Raw genomic sequence first — 13,105 nt, 5'->3', positions numbered from 1 at the left:
AAATGGTGGCCAGGTTTGGAACTACAGAACATTCTTTCTGTACTACATCATTTAGAGGGTGTAAATCATGGATCATTTTCCAATTGCCCCCATGGCCTTTTGACAACCCCAACACCACTCTGACTATGCCATTCTGTATGACTTGAAGTCTGTTTCCTTCCTTTTTACTCATACCCACTTATAGACTGCAGCAATAATCAATTTTTTCTCCAATGATAGCTCGAGCGATATTTTCTGCATTAGCCTGTGTTACAAACGGCCCGTGGTGGGCCAGCAGTTTAATAAAAAAGGCTGCTGCAGAGACAAGACTCCCTACATGAGCCTTCATAGTGAGATGCTGGTGGAAGTTAACCCCCAAGGTTTTAATCTTCTTCAAGGGGTTTATCTTGACCTCGGCAAGTTGGAAACTCTCGTAAGATGCACCACACTTCAATAACCTTGCTTGCGAGCTAACGATTAGGAGCTCAGTCTTACTCCTATTAAGAGCTAAGTTGTTCCCCAACATCCAGTATTCGATAGAGGAGTAAGCTTTGTTCAGTTCTGCCTCATCTATTTCATATGAACCAACCACAGGGACTACACGCTGGGTATCATCCACATAGTTGGTAAATATCATCCCCTCTTGATCATGTTCAACTTGCTAAGCAGATCGCTACTGAGCAGGTTTACATGATAACTCTCAGAGTACAATAGAGGAGCGTGTACCTCCTTCCCCCACCTTTACAACCAAATCTTTATTATATGGAACCGTAGAAATAGCCCCAGAGAATCCCTGTGTATCAAGAGTTTTGCCAGATAATGGGAAGTCCCCTTCACTGATGCATATTTTCTCATTGCAAAAATCAACCATAAAAATGAATTGCTTGTTTTCTATCTCTGTCCCCATCAAGGGTTCCTCTTCAGGGTTCAGGGTCATCGACATGACCGGACACGCAAGTGCTCTCTCTGAGCTGTCCTAATCAGGTTATGTATTTGTCCCCGGAAATGAGAAGGGATTTCCTCCCACCATGATTGCATCTTAGAACGGGGCAACTATCTCATTGAGCACTCTGTTAAAGAGGTTTGTGTTTCCTTTCTGCTGAAAGGTGGTGTGGGCATATATTGTTGCATCATTTGCTGTGGTTGTTGCTCTGAGGGAGGGCCTAGTATCTGTGGGGGCAACTGCGTGTAGGCTTGGTGTTTTTTGTGGGGTATGGAGGTCATTCTGGGAGTCACCCCTTGTGGCGGCGTACCATACATTTGTTGACTGTGACTGTACCCCATCCCCTGTCTTCTTTTACACTCTCTTGACAAATGCCCCCTTTTTCCACAGTTCCAACATTGTGATCCCCCCATTCCTCCTCCCCTGGATCCCATTCCTCCAAATCCCCCTCCCCTTGATCCTCTTCCTCGCTGTTGTCCTCCTTGTTTGTTTGTTTGTTTGTTTATTATTTGTAATGCGCAATCCATACCCTAGGGTAACGGTGCACAGCATTTACAAGAGATTGCGAGGCTTAGTTATGACAAAAGAACAAAATACAACAAAATATACAATATACAGTAACAGCAGGAGTATATACAAATGTGCAAGCGGGCATCATTAGGTGCATTAAAGATGAGTCTGAGAGGATTAGTCGGCTAGCTGTAGTGGGAGCCTACGTTTTCAGCCATGAGATGACCTTCGCTCGGAGGTTCTGATAGTGCAGGTCCATTCTGAAGGGTGGTGGAAGGGAGTTCCACAGTTGTGCTGCTTTGACTGGGAAACTGTTACCGCCTATGGTGGAGCGTTTAAAGTTTGGGACAGAGAGGCAGTCTTTATATGGTATTCTTGTTGGTCTCAGGGAGGTCTGTCTATGGAATCTGTCGATGAGATAGATAGGGGCATCATTGTTGAGTGATTTATGTGTAAGTGAGGCAATCTTGAGGAGGATTTTGTTGTTGACAGTGAGCCAGTTACTCTGTTGACTATGTGCTGAAATATGCTCTCTTCTAGAGATGCCTAGAGCCGCCCTAAGAGCATTGTTCTGGAGGGTTTGGAGTTTACTGGTAACGGCTTTGGTAGACCCAAGATAGAGAGCGTTGCAGTAGTCCAGGCGGGATAGTATAAGGGCTCTGGCCAGGGTCAAGCAGCTAGAGTCAGACAGGAAGGGTTTGGCTGCACGGATCAATTTACAGGTGTAGGCTGATGATGAGGCTAGGGATTTCACCTGTCTGTGGAAGGAGAGGGTGGAGTCCAGGTAAAAACCTAGGGTTTTAACCTCTTGTCCCACCTTAATGCAGTTGCCATCAATCATAAAGGAACAGTAGTCAGAGTCCAGTTTCTTCAAGCTAGTGGTAGTGCCTAGAGTTATGAGTTCAGTTTTATCATCATTCAGGCATAGTCCATGTGTGGCCATCCATGCCTGGATGATGATGTACACTCTATTCACCAAGGCCAAATCCTTTCCATAATCTCCAGAAAGTGGAAGGAGGATCTGGGTATCATCCGCGTAATTCGCTCTATTTACGTATTCTATTTGCGTATCCTCGCCCTGTGGGCCAGGATACTGTGTTTTTCCACCCACTGCTCTTGTCCTCCTTCTAACCACACTGTGGCTATTCTGGTGTTCGCAAAATTAGGGGTGTACCCTAACACTTCTGTCTGTGCTGGCGTCAATACTGACGCCTCCACAGTGACCTTAGCTTATTTATTTTGTACTAGTTTTGCTTCCTCTGCTTGTTGTCTTTAAGTCATTTCCTTGTCACGGTCCTGTATTCTTCTGCAATGGTGTACTATTATGCTCTGTATTTCAGGTCACCCCATTGCCTCAACCCCAACAATTTTGTCTAGTGCCTTCTGCACTTCTTTGGGCATGCCATGTTTAACAATGGAGTAGAAAAAGGGCATTGATTGATCCCATGCATTGCCCATTTCTGCATTCCACATCTCCTGAACTTAAAAAATGAATTGAGCGGTGTCTTCATTATCACCCATAGTACATTACATAATTGACAGCAAGTCAGATGTGTCAGAAAATGCTCACCAAAGCACATCCCATATTTCCGCTCAAATCTTACTAATGGATTACCCATCATGTGCATCGGTTCCCAGAGTTATTCCTGGATACCCTGCTTTTACTGACACATCGGCAGACTGATTTCCGATGGTAGCTACTAATAGGCCTTTGATGTCTCCTACTTGTATGCCTGCCATCTGTTTTTCAAATGCATAGATCCACTTCCCTGCGGCCACCGTAAGGGCCAGGAACAATTTTATTAGATTTTTTTGTCCATTTGTGCCCATGGCACATAGTGAGGCCTGCTGGTCCCCTTTTGTATAAGAGGCATCTGTAGCGTAATTTGTTCCCCTTTTGTATTCTTCCCAATTCTTTTTTTACCTTCTACCTCCATCCTGCCAAACCTGCTCCATCCCATAAACCTTCCACCCTAGGAGTTTATTCAGGTGCATGTTCTGCCTCCTCTGCCTCGTCATCCTCAAACTCATCGAATGTACTCCATCCATCAGCATTGTCATATCCTAGGCTGTCCTCCCGTTCACGTCCTTCTCCCTCCTTTTGCACATGCATGTGTTTTATAGGTGTATTATCCATGCTAAATAGGAAATCCCCTACTTTCCATCCATTGGTGCCTTCTCTACCTGTCTGTCAGATTTCACTTCATTTTGCACTGTTTGCAAGTTGTTTCAATTCTGCTCTTGCTGAGGCCAGTCCCATCTCTAAATCTCTCTTATTGACATCGGCATGTCCTGGGGCCTCTGCATGGGACACGTATGTCAGCGGTGGCTATCCCACAGCGGGGCAGGCTGTCAGTGGGTATATTCCTCTGCGCTTCTTTTGCTGCCCCGCCCTCTCGTCCTCGGCAATCGCCCTTGCTACCATTCTGTCCATCCTCTCCCTTACATCTTCCAAATGTCTAATATTTCCTTCCTTCTTTGTAATTGTTTTCCCTTATATTTGACTGTTAGGATTGTGGACGTATGCTCTAGCATACCCTTATTATGGGAGCCCTGCCATGAGCAGGGCATCCCCCTCCTCTTGTCTCTGTCACCCACTGCTTATGGCACTTCTCAAGTCTGTCTCGGTACAGCGGTAGGTCCTTAAACGTATATTCTATTGGCGTTTCTCCTCCCATGGTGTTGGTTGCGCTCTTGTTGTCCATATGCCTGTTACACTGTTACAGTTTGTCAAAAAACACAAGCAATTTTCACCTCCTCCCTTCTGTCAAAAAATTGGAAAAATTATCTTTTTATTTCCCTCTCATTCCACATTGCCACTCACACAATCCACACATTCAAACTATAGTACAAATCACACAGTGCCCCTCCTGGGCCTCCACTCTACACAATAAAAACACAAATAAAATAAGCTAAAATAACAAGCTAAAATAACAACAGCTACTATTCCAGAGCCCTCTAAATACACGGGGCTCCTATGTATTTCCTTTTCCTCCGTTACACAGTATGAGTGGTGCCACATTCTCCCTTCACTCGGGGAGGATCCCTACCATTCCATTTTCCTTTCATGAATATTCTACAAAAAATGTATAATATCAAGAAACAAGACAAACCACATTCAGGCCACACCCACAATTTCAATATCTGCGTGTTCACATTGTTCACATTCTCCCATACATCTATCCCCTACTTGTTATCACTTGCAAGTCTAAACTCACATGTGCATATTCACCCAAACTCCTACATCACAGAGTTCCAACAACACAGCCTTTACCTCTCCTCAGAGCCGTGCCCCACTCCAAAGAACAGACAGGAATTCTGCAAAGATGGCTCGTGTACAGCCGCTGGGAAATACATGTTTTTTTAGACGAGTCGCTGTAGGTGGGGGCGGCCCCTTCAGAGAGGCTGCCTGGACACCACCACAGGTATGAGGGGCACTAGCATCACATCAGAGTCACCAAATGAAGGCATGCCCACAATTGCTCACGACAGAAAAAATACAACCCGCTAGAGAAAAAAGGCCATGAGATTCTTGCAGGGATAACAAGTTTTAATCACACAAAAAATAAGTATGCTGCTCAAGAATGTTCTGACAAAAAATTGTATAAGCAAAATGTTACAGGGTAATAAATCATCATAAGTGACGTAAACATATACAGTAAAAAACTGCGTGACTGGTTGGTGAGACCTTATACATGGTCAGCCTGCTCTATAGGAGATGCCAGGCGATTGGCCCCAGCCCCGTCCATTGGTCTGCCATCACGTGGAGTCTGCTGGACTCATCATCTCCAGGGAACCAAGGTCAAGTTCACAATTAATTACTATTTAAGACAATGCTACTCTATCATCACGGCGAGCAGCTGAGAAGCTCATGGACTGGCACAGCAGGAAGCTTAAGATCAAGCTGACCCACACATTCTTCACTCATTCTGTATTGCACGGTATCCAGTCATAGCATCGAATGCCAAAGCATTGAATGCCTTACCATCTAAAGAAAAGCGTCGAAAAAAAGCATCTAATGCAGTTTTTTTATGGAAAAGGGTCTATTTTAATTGTATTGGGTTTTTAAAGGTTAAAAAAAGGGAGATTGTGTGGGGACCACCCATTAAAAAAAAAATGCATTAGATGCTTTTTTTTCAACGCTTTTTTTTAGATGGTAAGGCATTCGATGCTTTGGCATTCGATGCTATGACTATAAACCGTATTGCACTATCCGCACCCAATGCTTCTACCCTCACATTAGTCTATAATTTATTCCAGCCTGTACCTCACATTACAAATCTTGTCCTTATGTAATTATATGGAATGCTCATGTTTTTTTAGATCTTTTATGGCCAGTGGGTTTATGATTGGTGGTGTGGGGTCACTTACTATCGTGGAATTCAGAAGTCTTGAACTGGGTCCGTTTTGGGTGCCATAACTTATAATTGGCTGGGTGGGGGTCTGGCTGTAATGAATGTGCACTGTGAGGCATCTGGTACTGTCTTGCGGCCTTTTAGGTTTTGTGGTCTGTATCTACCGTTCAGCCATGCAGGCCCAAATGTTTCTACCATAACTACAAAATGGTGCCTGTTTAAATGAGTGCACTAAGTCGGTGTCTAGTCAAATGGTCGACAGACAAATGGTCGACACAATTTGGTCGACAGGACAAATGATCCATTTTTTTTTGTTATATATATTTTTTTAGGTTTTCGTTTAGGGAAAAAAAGGTTTTTTTAGCAAAAAAAATGGGGTTGGGGGAGGGACTCCCCAAAAAAAAAAAAAAAAAAGTGAAAAAAAAAATCGACCATTTGACCTGTCGACCTTTTGGTGTCGACCATTTGTCCTGTCGACCATTTAGATTCGACCAGTTGACCTACAACCCACTAAGTCTAATCGTCTACATTTCACATAGTAATGTTATCGTTCAGGGCCCTACTCCTTGGCACATCACATGTGTATTTATGGGATTCACCTTACTCTAAAGCACTAGGGGGCTGGAATAGGTTTATCTCAGAGGTACTCTTCCTTTCCTCACCTTCCCCCAGAGGCTCACTGTCTCCAGAGCCCTGGTTCTCTCAGGGCTGGACTACTGCAGGAGCAGCCTCTTTCTCAATCTCCCCACCTCTGCTAACTCTGCACACTCTGCAATTCATCCAGAATAGAACTGCACGCCTTATCCTTGGCCTGAAGCCCTGAGACTGCATTTCTCTGGTGCTGAAATCCCTCCACTGGCTCCCCATGGCTGCAAGGATCAGGTTTAAGACTATCTGTATTGTCCACAAAGCGTTCTGGGGCCTGGGACCCACCTATCTGCATCAATGCCTTCCCAAATACTGTCCCTCCTGAGCCCGCCGCTAATCTACCTCCAAACTTTTGGGAGTGAGCTGGTTCTCTAAGTAGAGATGTGGAGGGAGATATTTATCCTCAGTAGGGGCCTCCCTCTGGAACAGCCTCCCTGACACCCTCCATCTTGAACCTGATCTCCTTATGTTCCGGAAACTCCTTAAGACATTCCTCTTCTCCTCTTCCATCTCTCTCCTTCTACCCTGCTAACCCCTCTCTCCTATTCCCCTCCTCTTCACACAGCATGCCGACTGGTCGCCGGGCGTACCTCAGAATTTCACAGGTCCTGGCTCTCTTGCCATTCATCCAGAACTTGCCTCAGGGCCTGCACTTGCCCCATTGCTACTGCACTTGGTCAATGACCCATGTGAACAACTTCTCTCAGCACTTAACAGTTTCTCTGACTAACCAGTTGCTCTTGTGCCCCGCTCTGCACTTATCCCTCCTCCCCTCACCTGTACCTGCTGTGCACTCGCATGATCTGATCGTACCATGCCAGAAGATTATCTCTCATTTACCCCCTGCCTCCCCTCCTGCATGGTTGTGCCCTATGCTCTTGGAAAAACTGCAGAATTGTCATCTGACCTATTTGCTTTTATCTAGTAGGCAGACTTGTATCGTTCAGTTATTCAAGGGCTCTGAATGACTGTTGTTTTTCTCTCCTTGCTCCCCGCTCCTTGAGCGCTTTGAAACATTGTCTATTGTATAGGCGCTTTACAAATTAACATTACCATTACCATCTCCTTCCCAACAATCACAACTGAGTTGGAGACCAGAATATTTTTTTAGAAGAAACAAGTCTTACTTTTGACAAGTAACTTGGGCTAGAAGTACAGAAGCAAAGACAGGTTAAAGGAGGATTGGATGCCTACAACCTGTGCACATTTATTATTATCAATTGTCTTCTAAGGATAATGTCATTTTGAACAAAAGTGATCTTCAGAAGGTAGAGTACATACAGCAGGTGATTCCCTGGATAGGGTGCCTTTTCATTTTACAATGATTATACAGATGGGAATAGGCCAGATGGTGAAGGGGTAGTGTGATGGAAAAAAGACCGACATATGATATAAATGTAGGGCATGGTGCCAGTAATTACACTGACACAAGTTACATATATAGTGCCAGCTGTTAGCGAACTGGGAATGGCTAGCTGGGGTAAGTGTGATACGGGAATAGGAGATTCTCCCTCACCAACCAGTAAAGGAGTCTGAGCCAGTTTTTAAACGTTACAGGGATTGAATGGCCTTGATGTTCAGGGAAAGAGCCTAGTAGTGGAGAGAGGCAAGTAGAAATGCAGGTCAAGTGAGGAATGTAGAGTCTGAGTGGGAGAGTCTCAGTGTCCGATGCAGTCAGCAAGCAGGAGGAGGAACAGGAGTTCTGGGGCTCAGATAGAGTATGGGCAGATGAAGATTATAGAGCCTGAAAGGAAGAGTAGTGTCATATGCAGTCAGCAATGTAATAGGAGGCTAGGCCAAGAATAGATATGAAGACAACATGAAGAAATCAAAGAGTGGGGGATTTTGTATGGCACTCCATCCAGCATGAAATCAGTATGATGAAGGCAAGCGCCTGAATTCTCACACCAGAGAAAATACAACCCGCTAGGGAAGAAAGGCCCAAGTCGATCTTGTAAGGATAACAAGTTTTAATCTCACACGCCGATGAGAGCAACAGCAAAGAACTCTGCTGCTAAGAACGGTCTGCCGAAAAATAGCAAAAGCAGAATCTTATAAAGAAAAACATCGTCATACATGGTGCAATACATATAGTAAAATCCTGCGTGGCAAGTTGGTGTGCGCCTATGCAGAATCCACCTGCCCCTTAAAGGATGCCATGCCATTGGTTCCAGCCCAATATGTCTGTATTCCATCACATGGCTGCTGCAGTGATTATCTTCTTCTCACATCGAAGGTCAGAGAACAAATTAATTATACTCCTAACATACGACTACTTTATCACTCATACTGTGCACTTTGCAGGCCTTAAGACAGGCACAAAGGAGATCATGGGGCACACTAACCTTCACACACACATTTCAACCGATCCCTTCCATGCCACCCCACTCCAAGGTCTCCACACTTGTTTTGAACTATAATCTATCCCTCCCACCACTCGCAATACAAATCACACGATTATCAACAATGTGCCCTGTCCGTCCTCTTTGAACTTATCAAGACTTGTTACTTTGGGGTTGGTGGTCAAAGGGCACCTGATGTCATGGAATTCCGAGGTCTTACGTTTGAGTCAGTTATATTAGCTATAACTCGTGGTTGCCTGGGGATGGGCCGGGTCATGCTTTGGCCAGTGTGAGATAACATTCAATTCACAGCAGGCGCCGGTCTGTGATCATGCCCTTGTAGGGCACATTCCTCTCGAACATCTTTGCAACACTTTTAGAACAATAAATAGGCATTGTGGCAGTTGGGGGTGTGGACTGTCCTCATTGGAGCTTGGCCATAGCTGGAAATGTCCCTTGTCTAGTGCATGCAATGATGCAATATCTATGCAAAATAGCAACGCTGCTCGTGCCTTATGCTGTGCTATGTGTATAAACTATATCTGGTTATATTGGAGTGGGCTCCTTTTTATACTGGGAGTTGGTCCTCTCACCCACCCATCCCCACGACCCATTATAGTGCTTCAAATGCATCTCGTCTCACTAGTGCCTAGGGGACTGGGGAGGGGCTGCCCCCTTACCAACAATGATGAGGCGGGAGAATCTATGAAGAGACTGTAGCGGCTGACTGTAGCAAAGCCAAGTAGTAGGCTTAAGCAGTAGTATAGTCTGCTGAGCACTAAACTCGAGATTGCCCTAATGTAGAGAATGTTACTCCTGGCCACGTTGGTCAGGAGGAACTAGGAGAGCTTAAGGCTGCTATCAAAGGGAGCCCCATGGCAACAGAGCTCGAGGTTAGAGCTTGAGTCCCAGGGTAATTTGACTTGGACCACCCCAACAGGTTCCAAAATTTGGCTGATGCATTGTGCGGGCACTACTAACCCAGGGCATGAACAACATAATTAAACTGCTCTCAAAGAATATGCCCAATAATGTTAATAGTAAAAACCCTGCGAATAGGAAACCTTGTAAGATCCATGAACAATATTTGTGGAGTTTTTTGGAACTCTCTAGGAGGGTAACTATAATTCAGAAGCTTTTTCTCGCCTGCTTAGAATGAACTGTGGGAACTATATAGTTACATTTGAAGGCCTGTATAATCTTGTTGCTCTCAGAACAAACACTAAGGATTTGAGCTCTAGAACTTGAAAGCATCCTCTTTGTGATAGATGCAATTATCAGTAAATATCTTAGACCAAAAAACTGGACAGACCCAAGGAAGATGCGTGGCATTTTGCAAAACTTAATGTCTGGAGGGATTGGATTAGAGGTCGTGTCTACTTATGGAATCATATAAGTGTTAATATCACATTGGCTGCCCCTTGTCTGTAGGACACTCCCTGAGCTACTTCTACGTATGTAGTATACTGATTATAGCATAGAATATGACAGCGGGTTGGTAACTGCAACATTGTGTTATGTTATATTTAGGTGCATTTGTATAGCGCCTTATGCATCATTTGTATGATCTCAAAGTGATGTGGTTTGAACGGCCTTGGGGACCGTGGTCCGTGTCAGTGGAGAGTGTAGTGTAGCAAATAGTGCTTGGGTGCACTTGGTATGTGTGTGGCCAGAGTGGTTTGAGCAGTTTGGCTGCATTCTACTGTTAGGTGTGCTGCGGTGGATGTGAGTGGTCAGTGTAATGTGCGCAGTAAGGAGGGTGGTCTCCAGCTCTGCATTCAGGCTGCCGTTGGGTCTGTGTAGGAGATTATGTGGGCTGGGCTGCATTCTACCAGGCTGTTGAGGTGTTTTTCGGAGCAATGTAGGTATGTGTGCAGCTAGGCCAAATTGATTGAGAGTTGTTGTTGTGTTCTATTATTTTTTGATGCAAAGTGGAGAGTGAGCATATTGGTAAGAATGAGTGTCTGTAGTCACCGGTCAGAGGCCCTCGTTCCTGGGTTGCTTTTGGAGCTCAATGCATTGGCCGTGTCTGTCCTGAGGTTCGTGGTAGTGGATTTCTGAGAGAGATAGTCTGGCCGGTGAGAAAATAATGTGTTAGCTCAGTTGGGTGGACTATTTCCAGACGCTCTGTAGTAGGACTAAGAGGGCCCATTTTCTTGGTCCTTGCTGGAAGTTTAAGGTAGGGGGTGCTTACTTTCTCGGTTATCGCATGATTCTCCAAAGTGACCAGCCAAGCATTGTTAATTCTGTGTCTCCAGTGAGCGGTTATTGCCTCTTATTCCTAGGTAGGCCGGAGTAGCCTCTATTGATCATCAGCCACCTGCTATGCCTTTGTGGTCGTGCCAGGGGCGTACAATCTGCTGTTGCCTAGGCCAGAATCCCTCTAGTCTATAGGCTGACCTCCGTGCCCTCCCTGTTCCTGCTTTCCGATGTCATTTAAATTAGTTAGTTGTCTTCTGTGGCCCTACTATTGCTGTGTTTCACGTTGTGCAGATTCTATCACAAATGTGGCAATTGGTGGATGGATTTGTGGCCTTAGGTGGTCCCTTTCACTGATTTTGGAAAAGGCATGTGTTTAACGCTTTACAGAGGGCATGTAGTCCCGGTTGTGTTGAATGTCGAGAGTCAATTAATTCCACAGAGTTGGTGCCAAGTTAGAGTAGGCTGATCCTCCAAATCTGGCTGAAGTGGAGGCTTGGACCACCAGTAGGAGGGCTGTGCTTGACCTTATGGTGCGTGTTGGGCGGTAGGGCATAATCATCTCTTAGAGGTATGTCGGGCTGGCCTTGTGCACTGCTGGCTGGGTTATGCATAGGATTTTCAACGTGGCCCAGCCAGTGGAGAGTGCGGAGAGCAGGCAAAATGTGGTCCCTTCTTACCAGTGCAAGGAGGAGTCTAGCATATGTGTTTTATAGTCTTTGGAGTTTGTTAGGTTGGTAGGCCATTGCACCCAGGTACATGGAGTTCACATAGTCTAGGCTGGGCATGAAAATGGTCATAATAGAAGCCAGTCTGTTGGGGAAGGTGAGATAAGGGTATATGAATCTCAGAAGCCTAAGGTGATAGTCACAGGATTTGAATACATTATTGAATTAGTGGGACATGGTTAGGCCTGAGACTATTGTGCAGCCAATGTTTTTGACTGTGATGGAGGTAAGGTGGAGTGCCGAAGGAAGATGGCCATGGGAGTGATTGCGGGAGTAGAGTTTTGTTTCCACACTCCATGATCTCTGTTTTCCATGCGTTGAGAAGGAGGTGGTTTCTTGTGCTCCATAGGTCTATATCACTGAGGCAAGCTGCTAGGTCAGGGCGTTGATCAGAGCTCATGTTGGTGATTCTCAGGATAATTTGGGTGCCGTAAGCGTAATTGTAGCAGGTGAGGTCGTGTGAGGAGATGGGCCCTGGCAGCGGGGTCAAGTAGAGGTTGAATAGGAGGCAAGCACCTTGGGGTACTCCGGTGTTCATTGGGTGGGTCAAGGAGGATTTAGTGGTTAATGGTGTCAAAGGCAGCTGAGAGATCAAGGAGAACCAGAGCAGCACATCCTTCAGAGTCTTCTGTGACACTGAGGTCATCCCAGATCGAGATCAGTGTGGTTTCAGTTCTGTAGTGAGGCTGGAAGCCAGACTGAGCAGTGTCTAGTAGGTTGTTGAATTCAGTGAAGAGGTTGAGTTGAGAGTAAGCAGAGCAGTCGATGAGTTTCACCAGGAATTTGGTGTTGGAGATGGGCCTATAATTGATTGGCTGGAGAGGGCCAAGGTCTGCTTGTGAAAGTGCATGGCAGGCTTTATGATTGGTTGGCAACCCCATCCAAACTTGGACTTTCCGGTTGTTTAGAAGCACGTGAGTAGAAGTGTAACCTAGGTACTCTAGATGCATCAATTAATTTCTTGTATTCCCAATTAGCCCATTGTATGCCATCAACTGGATCCTTAGCCAAGGCCTTCTGTTTGTAGTTGACCTCATAGTCTGCTCACTGTTCTGGAACATTGAGGGGGTATGAGCAGACCACTATCTCCATCTGGGTTTTAATGAATAGCCCTTGTTTTTGACTACTGAGTCCCGTGTTAGGAGACCACGATTTTGTCAATTTCAGCCTGTTATTTAGGACTATTTGATTTTTATTAAACAGGGTGCCATTACCCTCTCTAGCCTTTAGTGACTTGCTCTCTCCACCTCACATAGGCTTTTGCACTCATGATTGTTCAATACTTAGCACTTAAAGCGTCATCGTCTCTCCTAATCTTAGCAGAAATATGTTGTATGCACCTGGTCTGTTCCTTCTGCTCCCTTTGTGCCTTGCACCCATCTCTTGAAATAGCCTTCTTGT

The sequence above is a fragment of the Ambystoma mexicanum genome, chromosome 6q (genome assembly GCF_040938575.1).
Source record: "Ambystoma mexicanum isolate Mex_15411 chromosome 6q, UKY_AmexF1_1, whole genome shotgun sequence".
Taxonomy (NCBI): Eukaryota; Metazoa; Chordata; class Amphibia; order Caudata; family Ambystomatidae; genus Ambystoma; species Ambystoma mexicanum.
The sequence above is the reverse complement of the archived record's forward strand: the minus strand, read 5'-3'. Positions refer to the sequence as shown.